The sequence below is a fragment of the Camellia sinensis genome, chromosome 12 (genome assembly GCF_055761805.1).
Source record: "Camellia sinensis isolate YWXY chromosome 12, ASM5576180v1, whole genome shotgun sequence".
Classification (NCBI taxonomy): Eukaryota; Viridiplantae; Streptophyta; class Magnoliopsida; order Ericales; family Theaceae; genus Camellia; species Camellia sinensis.
The window spans coordinates 116,023,736-116,036,776 of NC_138972.1; the positions used below are offsets into that span (position 1 = coordinate 116,023,736).

General features: G+C 29.7%; 1 long non-coding RNA gene across 4 annotated transcripts; it reads right to left on the reverse strand.

Moving 5' to 3' along the window:
* Window positions 1–4,320: 4,320 nt before the first annotated feature.
* LOC145804070 (uncharacterized) lies at window positions 4,321–11,921 on the reverse strand. Of its 4 annotated transcripts, none has more exons than XR_014345655.1 (4): window positions 11,341–11,727; window positions 11,073–11,195; window positions 8,833–8,913; window positions 4,321–4,516 (listed from the first exon to the last, which is right to left on the reverse strand). It is a non-coding gene; the product is annotated as an uncharacterized LOC145804070 (long non-coding RNA). The 4 variants fall into 4 exon arrangements; XR_014345656.1 differs by having other exon boundaries at window positions 8,821–8,913; XR_014345657.1 differs by lacking the exon at window positions 8,833–8,913 and having other exon boundaries at window positions 4,439–4,516; window positions 11,341–11,725.
* Window positions 11,922–13,041: the final 1,120 nt, after the last annotated feature.

Consider the following 13,041-nt stretch of genomic DNA (forward strand, 5'->3'; position numbering starts at 1 on the left):
TTTTTTAGGGTTGGTTTGGAATGTCTAAAAAAGTGTACTTTTTGACTTATTGGTGGGTTTGGGTTGGGTTTGATGTGATGTGTTAGAGAAGTGATGTGATTTAAATAAGATGATGTGACTTAAATAAGATAGTGACTTTTTGACTTTTTGACTTATTTAGTACATGCCAAATGATTGGAAAATTGTTAAAAAAATTATGTTGTCTCTGGTGTGAAGTTCTAATTATGATGTTTAGTTATTATTTTTAAAAATTAATTATACACCACTTTTGAAATTTGTTGAATTTTAAAATTTGGCCTACCCGGTTGTCCTCCCGGTCATCCTGCCGATTGACTGGAATAGTGTAAAATTTTTATTTTTTTATACAATTGGCACCTGTTATTTTTTATATATTAAATAAAAAATATGTTCCGAATTTTTTTAAATTTTTTATGAGCTTTGAATAAAATTTTGTGTTGTGTGTTTGGTTATGAGTTGTAAATTTTTGAATCAAATATCATAAGTCACATCAGTTATTCCAAACTCAATTTAAAATTCTTTTTAAAACTCATAACCAAATAAATTTTTTACACTCAAATCATAATTTTAAAACTTACAAACTCAAAATACAATTCTATTATCAAATCATAATTCTAAAACTCTACCAAACGCTATCTTAGTTTTTGTAATTCATTTTATTTGGAAATAAATTATTTTAATAATTTTTTGATTTTTTATGAAAAGATGTACAAAAAAATATAAAAAATGATATAATAACTTATAATGACTTTTTAATTTTTTAGCTAAAATGTTAGTCCTCAAACAAGATCTTGTCATCTGGCAATTGACTTTTTTTAGTTAACTTTTAATTTTTTAACTATTTTAGTTTAGGACTATAAATTTGTTTAATTTGACTTTTGTAAGATAAAAAATGAAATGATTATAATTTAAATATGATATTTTATTTTATTAATATATTTAGCCTATTTTATTTTATTTCTTTGTAATTTTTTAACCAAAAAATTTATATCAAACGAAACTAAAATAATTAATATAATATTCAATTTTTTTAACTAATGACAGACACGTTATTGATGTTTTGAACTTTTTCAACAATAATTTACTTTTTTGAAATGTCAATAAACTCATTGGACCATAAATTTGATTTTCTTTTGGCCCTTAATTGATGGCTTGTTTGGATGGATGTGTTGCGGTTAAAATAGTCATAAAAGATAAAATAGGTTATTTGAGTCTAATAAGACAAAATATCATATTTAACCCATAATCATTATATTTTTTTTTCATAAAAAATCTAAAAAAACTAAAAAATTTAAAAAGCTAAAAAGTCAACCCACTTCCCAAATAAAGCATTACTTTCTTAAATTTTCTACACAGGCTTGCTTTGCCAAGCTAGCACAAAGTTAACTTTTGACTTTTTTTAATTAAAAAAACTAACTTTTTTACCCAAGTTACTACTCAAAAAACTAATTTTTTTGGTTAAAAAAAACTAAAAATTTTTTACCAACTTCTCAAATACCACACAATAATCTAATGTCCTCTGACGGTTGTTTCAATACGAGGCAAAAATGTTCATTTTAACGTATCTATTTATATCAAATACTATCAATTACAAATAGTTAGGCGGGCCATAAATTCCACTTTTAGTTATGGAATGAAAGACTTAAATATGTTTTATTTTATAAATAATATGTATTTATTGTATCTTGTGATTTATTTTGTTGAAAAATAGGATCAATTCTTCTCAATGACATTGACATCAAATGTTTAATGTGAGGTTGATGCAAGTTTTTTTTCTTATATATTTTAGACAACGGTTACAGTAGGGAATTTTATTAAATTAATATGTATTATTGGTACTAATAAAAAATTAAAGATCAAAATAAAATTAGTGGTATACTAAATTTTCGTTCGGCATATTAGACTTTTTAATTATTTTAGTCACAAAAAGATAAAATAGGATTTTTACCTTAATAAGACAAAACATCACATTCAAGTCATAATCCTTTTATTTTTTCTCTCACAAAAGTTAAAAAAGTTAAATAGTCTATCCCAAACAAGACTTTTTAACTCCAAATTAAAATAGTCAAAAAATTAAAAAATCAACATGCATCCCAAACGGATTTTGAGGGATAATTTGAAAGGTTGTTAAAAATTAATTTTTAACTCATTTTGAGTCACATCACTTCTCATATTTTTTACACACAATTTTTTAATTTTTTACTAATTTCTCAAAACACCACATATAATTAAGAGGAGATGGGATCGATGGGGAGGGAAGTGGTATGGTTGTTGCATGCAACGAGGGTTGAGTGGTAGTGTGCGTCTAGTGTTGAGTTTGTTGTCGCGACAGGGACTTGAAGGCACAAGACTTGATGGTTTCCTGCCGGTGAGGGAAGTTTTTCCCATGGATGTTTTCTAACTAATTTTATTTTAATTTATTTATTGAACGACCGATATTTTGGATCAATTACGAACGAAGTTTTTCCACGTGGCGCGGTTGCGGACTTCTATTTTGGATCTTCTACTAACCTCGCCAAAGATGCTCTCCTTTGTTCCCAATAGATTCCTATAAAAATGCTTGGACTCCAAAATTGGAGATCTCATCACTCTAAAATAATGTGAATTAATTATATATATATATATTTTTAATTAATCATAGGTGAATGAGAATTATAGAATTATATTTTTTTGAGATCTGTAGCATTGTTGTATTTCTATGCCTCCGTTTGGGAAGTGGGTTGACTTTTTGACTTTTTTGACTATATGAGCCTGGGCTCAAGAGCTTGGTTTGGGAAGAGCTTTTGACTTTTTGACTTTTTTTATTTTTTTGTGAGAGAAGAGTGTAATAATTATGAGGTTGGATGTGATGCTTTGTCTGTTGTGACTCATGAGCCTATTCTGTCTTCTATGGCTCATTGAGCCAAAAAAGCCCAATGAGCCCTTGCCAAACCAACCCATATTGATTCTCCCATTTAATAAGTGTTATATGAGGTTTTTGAGAAAAAAATAATTACTCTGTTTGGTTTTTATTTTCATAATTTTTTTTGTAGTTTTTTTATTTTTGTTGAATTTTTTTAATATGTTAAGTAATTTTTAAATTTCTAGACATACCTAACATAAATATATTTAAAAAGTATAATATTTGTGAAAAAAATCTTTCAAAAATTTACAAATTTAGTATATTTTTCATATTTTTATGTATTTATTAAAATATTATTTCACAAATATTTAACTATTCAGATACCTCTAAGTAAGGTGTATCTAAAAAGATAAAAAAAAAAATTGCTTAAAATTTTAAAAATATTTACTAAAAATAAAAAAATACAAAAAATAAAAAAACTTAATTTTTAAAAAATTAAAACCAAATATACTGTATAATTTTCTTTTAAATTTGTTTTAGGCAATAAATGGGTGACAATGGTAACAAGTTTCTTTACTTTCAATTTAGACATGGGCTTCACTTTCCGTCCATAATCGGAATGTAAAAGTTTTTATTTGGCTTAATAGGTTTAATTTTGAATTTTGTTTTGATAATTTAAATTATTCATATTTTAAAATTCGTCGGGTACATCGTTCTTGTAAAAAATAAATCGATCGGATAATAGAACTCAAGTGTTCGGATCAATTTTCTATAAATAAAAAAAATGAATTGTGAGAAAATAAACGGTTCATATAAAACTGATCTGAACATGTTGTCGTTGTCTGATCAACTTGATTTTTTATAAAGATGATATACTCGACGAACCTGAAAATATGAACAGTTTAAATTATTGAAATAGGGCCCAAAAATAAATATATTGGACCGAACAACATCTTTCACTACTACAAATATAGATAAAGATCACACTTTTTTAGTGTGATGTATGTTTTTTAATCACACCTTTTAAGTTTTATTAAAGTGTGGTCTTTAGGAGTGTGATTAAAAATGGTCATTTTTAATCACACTTTTTAAGTGTCATTAAAAAATGCTTTCATCACATCTTTTAAGTGTGATTAATAATATTTAGATCACACCTTTTAAGTGTGGTTAAAAACATTTAGATCACACCTTTTAAGTGTGATTAAAAACTTTAGTTCACACATTTTAAATGTGATTAAAAACTTTAGATCACACATTTTAAGTGTGGTTAAAAACATTTAGATCACACCTTTTAAGTGTGATTAAAAACATTTAGATCACACCTTTTAAGTGTGATTAATAACTAATAAAACCTGTGATAAAAAAAAATTGACATAGTTAAAGAATAATCAATATTATTTTTGCACGCGCATTTGAATAATGTAATACACACTATATACTATATTTTGAATCACAACCATATATTGAATGAAATAATATCATATATTTCATAAATGAAAGTTAAATGTTTAAAAGTATATACAAAGAAATTAATAAAAAAAAAAATAACTGTGATTACATACATTAAAAAATAAAAAATAAAAAATAAAAAACTTGGAAAAAGTAAGTTCTTGAATTCTTTGACCATATTTTGCATCTCTCCAAGAAATTTCTGACCTGAAAAATAAAAAAACAAATTAATTTAAAAACCGTCAGAAGCATATGAATAAACTTACTAATTAATTTATAAACTTACATTTAGATCTCACCAAAAACTGATGGTTTTATTGCACACACATGGATTTGGGACCAAATGCATCACACTAGTTTACTCTGGATATAAATATTGTTATCTTCTTTTAAGCAACAGTCCAAATAAGTGGAACCCTACTTATGAATTTCCAAACCATTTCACTATATAAATAACAATCCTTGATAAGCTGCATCTAATTGATTATGACATGTTAAAGACTAGCTCAGAGGATGGATACCTAATTCCCAGGTCCAAACACTGTATATACATACATACACAAACACACATATATGGAATATAGGTTATGATGATAAAACTATGGCAGCGTACGCAAATAAAAATATTAAAACTCTGGAAACAGAAATGCTATATCTCCATTTAGGATTTTCATGATTAGGAAGAACAAGAAATAGAGAACTCATAACTATGCTTCTAATCAAATACCAATCTTCAGTGAACAATTGTTGGATTTAGCTAATCTTCTTTGCCCCAAATGCCAAAAACCTAATAACAAATTTATATATATATATATTGAGATTATAAAACTAAAATCTAACTACAGAGGATTGATTTCTGACATAACATAATTAACACGAAAAAATAAATAAAGTAAAGAGAGAGAGGTGATGAATCTGTCTGTATACATAAATATATAAAATATACATATATAAATTTTTTCCCCCTCATTTTTCTTTCTTGAATCTGCCTTATACATGAATCTGCCTTATATTTTCATGAATCTGCCTTATATTTTCATTTTGGATTTCATGGTTTGATTGAATTTCATCTTCTTATCACATCTTTTATCTTCAATTTTGGATCTTCTTTTTTGTTGTGGTTTTCTGATTTAGATGGACTTGTTATCAAAGGGGTTCTGATATAGGAAATGCATTTTTCTACTTAAAATCAGCATCTCCTATTGCTTTTCTGTGGCTGTTTTCTGTTTCCAGCATTACTTTTCTTGTTTAATCCGCTTCTAGAAAATCTTCTTCAATTCAATAGGCATCTTATCCTAATACTCTAGAAATTGAACTGCATTTTCCACATATCCTCCAAATCAGCATCTCCTTTTGTTTTTTTTCTGAATGTTTTTATGTCAACCAAGCACATAAACCAGAGAAAGCATTACACCAGAGAAAGTTTTTGTCAAGGAAATATTTTCTCCATGGATGTGAGGTCGGCACTACAACAGATCAGTCAAATACCTATTATGAATTTCCATTTTCTCCAAAAACCAAATCTCCAAAAACCCAAAGTTTTTGTCAACATTTATACTGATTGGGCCAATCTTTAAATATATATATATATATATATATATGTATATAATTAAATATAAAAAAAAAAAACCAAAAAACTGAACCAAAAGTGATTTTGATTTTAACACTACAGCAAACAAGTGAACAGGAATTGAGCAGAAATTGAGCAAAAATTTAACAAGAACAAGGACGGAAGGAACCCTAACTCGATGTGTGTATACATACATATATATATATATATATCACAAACAAAAAGGCATGAACTCTTACCTTTTTGGTGCAGATCAACGGAAACAAGGACGGAAGGAGTTCGATCGGCTGATGTTGGAGATGTGGAGGAGTTTGATCAAATGCCCTAATTTAACAGGGGAAGGGTTTCAGAAAAGAAAAGAAACAAACTCCAGGTTTAGAACCTTACCAAAATTGCAGGTCTTTCCCAAGCCAATGAGTTTCGAAAGGTTGTAAGGGAAATGAAGAGCACCGTCTATAGTGAACAGGGTGGGTGTCTATTGGGGAAGAAGATCCGAATTCGGGGAATAGGAGGAGACACAAAGGTTGTGCCAATGAGGTGTTTATCGTTCAGAGAGAGAGAGAGAGAGAAAGAGCGTGAATCACAAAAGAGAGAAGAAGAAAAGAAGAAACTGTTGCGCGTGTGATGGGTGGGAACTCTCCAATGTGTGTAAAATGATCTCAGCCATTTATTTGTTGTTTGGGAAGATCTATGGACCATTCTAATCAATTATAAAGGATATATATTTTCATATAAAGGATTAATTATAAAGGATATATATTTTCAAAAAATGTTTGGTTTTAATTTGTTGAATTTAATTTTTTAGAAATTAAATTTTATATTTTTTATATTTTTTTTAATCAATTAAGTTTTTGTGACGAGTTTAAGGACCGTTATGAATGAGCAAAAATAAAATCTTTTGCGACAGACTAACAAAGGGTGTCAAAAATAAATAAATAAACAAGGAAGAAGAAGAAGAAGAAGAAGAAGACAAAGAGGAAAACAACTAGATAAAAGGTGGGAAAAAATTAGTAGCCTGTTTTGTTTTTCATTGCCGCTTAATTTTTCTTCCGGAATTGGTGACAAAATTATTTTCTCACCAAAAGACAAAATTATTGACCACGAAAATAGTTTTCTCACTAAATGATATCAAAATATTAAAAATTTTTGGTGACGAAAATATATTTGTCACTAATAATTTTATAATTGGTGACCAATTTTTTCCTCAACAAAATTCTCAAAATTTTGGCGCCACCAAAAAAAATTAGCGGGAAAATCTTCGATGACAAAAAAATAAAAAGAGACTAAAATTCAAAGGGAAAAAAAATACAAAACGATTGAGAGAGAGACAGAGAGAGATGAGCGCGGCTGAGAAGAAGAAAAATGAGGGAAATTTTGGGGGGAATTTTGGAATAATTTGTTAGTTTTTTTTTTTTTTTTTTTTTTTCAAACATGGCAAATGGGCGGGTCTGAACGAGTCAAAATAGATTTCGTATTAAAAATTTGTTTTAATTTTTGAAAATTATTTTTTTGAGTTTTTAATTAGTATTTTTTTATTTTTAGTGAATTTTTTTAATATTTTAATCAATTAAAAAAATATTTAAAATATTTAAAAAATCAACAACTAATCAAGCTATTTTTTAATTATATTTCGTTCTAATGCTCGGTTTTCTCAGCAAACAAACAGAGAAGAGAAAATTTTCAAAAAAAAAAGAAGAAACAATCTTGCATCAAAAACAAATATACAAACACAAGGGTCTAAAAGTAAAATAAGAGAGAAGCACAGATCGATTACAAATCAATCAGAAAGTCTATGTATGAAAATCAAATGATAGAGATTAAAAAGAAAAAAATCAAAAAGTATGTATGAAAATCAAATGATAGAAATATAGAAGTAGGGGTAATATTTTAATGAAAAATATTTTCCACTAAAATAAAAGTTTATTTTCTGTGGTCAATGAAAAATATTTTTCTACGGCCTATTTTTTTTTGTTAGTAAAAATCATGAACTAATTTTTTGTGGTAGAGGAAAGGTAGCGACATTAGTGGTGGAGGTGGTGGATAAGAGATGATGGTGGTGGTGGTGGTGGTGGTGATGGCGAAAAATATTAGTGGTGAAGTTGTGGTAGTGGTAGTGTAAATGGAGTGGAAGGGGTGAAGGAGAGGTAATGGTAGTAGTAGCGGCAGTAGTGGAGTGGTGGCGATGGTAGTAGTAATGGTAGTCGTAGAGGTGAAGTGGCGACAGTGGAAGTAGTGGTGGTGGTGGAATGACGTTTGCAGTAGTGGTGAAGGTGGTAGAGGAGATGGGTGGTGAGAGAGAGAGAGATGAGTGAGAGACGGATAGAAGAGATAGAGAGAGAGAATAGAGCGGGAATGGAAAACAAAAACAGGCGGGAATAAAAAATATTTTTTTTTGTCAGAAATGAAATTTAAATAACAAAATAATGTCGTTTAACTTTCTTTCTTTTTTTTTGCGACGGGAGTTGCCGTCGTCAAAAAAAAATATTTTTTGTTAAAATATATATTTTTTTGTAATTAATGATTTTTTTTTTTTTTTTTGTAGAGGATAGAAAGTGACAGTAGTGGTGAAGGTGGTGGATAAGAGATGATGGTGGTGGTGGTGGTAGCAGCGGCGAAGGAGATTAATGGTGAAGTTGTGGTAGTGGTAGAGTAAATGAAGTGGCAAGGGTGAATGAGAGGTAATGGTAGTAGTTTTCAAATTGGGAGCCACGCGCTTCTTTCGTACGTTTGCACAACTTATGTTGCTTCGTCTCAAGGTGTTTGTGATGTTTCTCGGATCTTTACATGCATATTTCACTATTTTCCCGTGACCTTTCGCCCCTAAATGTCAGTTTTTTTTTATTCTACCCTAGTTGATTAAGAAATTTCTACTAAATTAACATAAAAACATAATATACTAACACAGCCTACTAATCCAATAAAATAAATTAGTAGAACGCACCGAGCTGTATACCTTGACCAGGATTGATTTTGATCCACATCGATGTTTTGTCTTCATTTGCATCATATTATTCACATTAGCTAGTGATTGTTACTACACAATTGAAACACCAATAAAAACAAGAAAAGATAACATTATTAAGAAGAAACTTAATTTTTGACAATCAACATATATAAAACATTTTACCTTGAAGTTAGTCATTCACTATAATTTTTGACTATACCAGACATGGAAAGTCATTCACTATATCAGTTTTCTCCCTATCCCTTTGTATTGGTATTGAGACATAAGTTTTTAAATAATGAGTAGGAAGGGAATAACTCAAAATGGAGTTGGGACACATTGTTCATATGGAAGAAATTAGATGGAGGCAGAAGGCAAGGGATTTATGACAGGAATATTCAGTCCTTTCACAAATTGACTAACACCCATAGGACACAAAACTATGTAAAAGTTTAGAAATTAATGGGGTGGAGAGGAGGGAGGGGATTAAGAGCGAAGTGATTTAGTTTTATGAGAGGCTTTATGCTGAGACCAATCATAAAAGGCCTCGTCTTGATGACTTGGCTTGGAGAGGCAGTTTACTGAAAAGGAAGTCATGGGAGTCTTGGAAAACTATTTTCTTTTTACTTCTATTTGAGAAGTTTAATTTAAAAAAGTCAAATTTGTAGTTTGAAAAATTATACCCAGTATAGTCCAGTATAAAAAGCACAATATTTAAGTAAAAACCATTGACAGAATTCTCACAATTTTAGGTCTCCATTTTATCATTTAGTGGCTTTGCATCACCTCTAGTAGCCAAGTTGTACTAATTTTACAGCAATAGAAATTGAGGGAAATTGAGTAATACTATTCACTTCTTTTTTTAAAATAGAGAATCATTTAGGGACATCTAAGGAAGCATGGGTTTCCAACATGACAACCCCTAGAATCAAGCAAGGGAACATTTTATACATAAAACATATATACACACTCTTCTTTGTACACTTAATTTCACATAAGTTCTATTTGAGAAGTTTTTGTTCAAACAAGCTTTTTTATTAATACAATCAAAGTAAAGAAACAAGCTAAATTTGTAATTTTACATGCTATAACCCAAAATTATAATACATTGGAAATAAGCACAATGTTTGAGTGAAGTTCATTTAATGTGTTTACATTACAGGTTTCAATTTTACCCTTACATGGATTGGCATTATCTTTGGGCAACTAGTAGTAATTTTAGAAAGACATTGAGGGAAATTTAGTAAAACTATCCATTGACTTCTGAAAATGGAGAATAATTTAGGGACATCCAAGATGGAGCTATGAAATATATATCACATGGGAGTAAAACTGTGTTACATTAAAAGTTAAGTTGTCTTTATGAATGTATTGACATCTACTTGTAGCCAATGTTATTGTCATTTTAGCATACATTCTAGAATTTGTTTTTTAATTTTTAATTTATTTTTAAATAACCAAATTTTTTTTCTTTAAAAAAAAACAATCCTTTTTTTTTTTTGTGTGTGTGTGTTGTAACGGCTGTTATATATAACATTTTTATTTCACCAAACTTTTCATCTCCTTGGTGATTTCTCACATATAACATGACAACTTTCAAATAGTCATTTACTTTATATATATATATATATAGACATATTTAAGAAAAGCTCACAAGAAAACAATATAATATAGTAAGATCCAACCACTCAGCATTTTATCAAACACCTAAAAGGCATAAATAACATGTATATAGTTTTCTTCTCTACGGGACAATAGAAACAAAGTAGAGATATATAGAGATACCTACACAAACATAACCAGCCAAAGACAACAAAGAGAAACAAAGACAAGCAATCATCATACACATAACACAAATCATCTTGATATGAAGTCACGATTTTGGGTATATGTTAATATTTAGATACATACAAACATGTGCAAACATCACAGAGAGACGAGGAAGAGAATCACCCTATACGAATTTTCTATCCAACAAAAACCTAGCAAAAATCTTGAACAAAAAGAATGGTCAAAGTAAAATAGGAGCCATTAGAAGTAAAAATCAAAATTACCTGAAAAATTGGCAATGGCAACAAAATCATAATTTTTCGATCAAAACCCCCAATTAAAAACCCTAAATTTTCAATTTAAAACTCAACTTCTCAAAACTTTTTTTTCCCCCCCAAATCACTAGACATAAACATGAAATAGAACAAATGGTGATAGAAAAATCTGAACAAAATTTCAAAAGAAACAGAAAAATCTACCGTCGTTCAATCAACACCTCTTGACATGGTGGTTTCGAAACCCTAGCTTCGTAGAGAGAGAGAGAGAGAGAGAGAGAGAGAGAGAGAGAAGCAGCAGCAGTTTACCATAAAAAGAAAGATAATCTGCAATAGAGAGATGAAATCGAAATCGATGAGAAGAGATGATCAAAATCGAAATAGAAATCGAAAGCAAAACAAAAGAAAAATGAGTGATCACTTTAATAGAAATCAACAAAGACAAGAGGAAGGAAAGGAGGAAGCAATGTACCAGGTAACCCTTCTTCGATGAGACGAACCCTTCTCCTGATTTACCCCGGCAATATTTGCTTCCATCACATTCAATCTCTCTCTGATTTCTTCCATCTATTTAGAAGGGGAACCAGAATGTTCCACCGTCTTAATCGCAGACGCACACAGTGCTTCACACGCACAGTTATCAAGCCCTAGATCGCCCAAACAATTCTGAGTAAAAACCACCAAATTTTCATCATCAATGGTAACAATAGCTACAGACATCAGGAAATCAATGAGCAATTGAAACCCTAGAAGACAACGTTTTCTAGAGAGCTTCTCTCTCTAACCCATCTTTTGAATTTAACTTAAATGGAAGTCCATTCTATTCTCCCTTTTGATGAAACCCTCTGGGTTTATTTTCATTAGAAGCCAAAGCCTTGTATTTTGATTTTTTTTTTTTTTTTTTTTTTTGGGTGGGCTGAAGAACTAGGGCTTGTGATTTTATTTTATTTTAAATTTTTTGGTATTCTATTCTGATTAGAGGAACACAAAATAGTTATTTTGGAAAAAAAATTTCTAATATATATATATTTTGGTGATTGGCACCCAAAATTTCATATTGGCGCTTCTTTTTTTTTTTTTTTTTTTAAATCCTACAATTCACGACGTGCACTGTGCGTCATAAAAAAGTAATACTTTTAATGGTAGGCGATGTGTGCGTCATAAAAATTGCAATACTTTTACGGCACGTATGTGCGTCGTGTGTAATTGATGTATTAACGGCATGTCATATGCACATCGCGGAAACTTTTATTATTTGCGGCGTGAATTGCAAGCCGTAAAAAAATTATCGTTATTACCATTTATGGCCTACGCAATAGACACGCCATGGTTGGAAAAGTATTTACGACGTGCAAAAAAAGTAAGTCCTAAAAGTGAGAAACTACGGCGTACATCTATTATATGCCATTGATGTGGTGCCGTAAAAAGTCAGTTTTGTTATAGTGCATAAAAAGTCAGTTTTGTTGTAGTGGAGGAGGACAGATGCGTGAGGCGTGAGAGAGAAGAGACACAGAGGCCAGAGGCGTGAGGCGTGAGAGAAGAGAAAGGGATGAGGTTTGGTGGTCAAATCTGTGTGTGAGAAGAAGAACTGATATATCTAAGGCGCCAATATATCTATTTCCCTCTAAAAACCTTTAGCAACTAAACCATTTATTTGGTGACAAAATTATTTCATCACTAAAAGATAAAATTATTAGCCACGAAAATAGTTTTCTCACTAAATAATATTAAAATATTAAAAATTATTTGTGACGAAAATATATTCGTCATTAATAATATTATTATTGGTGACCAATTTTTTCCTCACCAAAAGTTTGAAAATTTTACCATCCGAAAAATTAGCGGGAAAATCTTTAGTGACAAAAAAAATATAAATAATGACGAAAAATAATTTCGTCACCTAATTTTTTTATTATGTATGCAGATTGGTGACGAAATTTTATTTTTGTCTCTAAAAATGGTACATTTAGAGACGAAAAATTATTTTCTTCACTAAAAGGTACGTCTTTTGTTACAAAATTTATTTTCGTCATTAGTTTTCGCCTCCAAAGACACTTTTTGTTGTAGTGATGGGTGAAAAAGTTCCGTGTCTAAAGCCTCATTTTCTAGTAGTGAGTCATCTCTATCATTCATGGGTAGAATAGAGGCGCGGATTTGGGAATTGTATATTTTA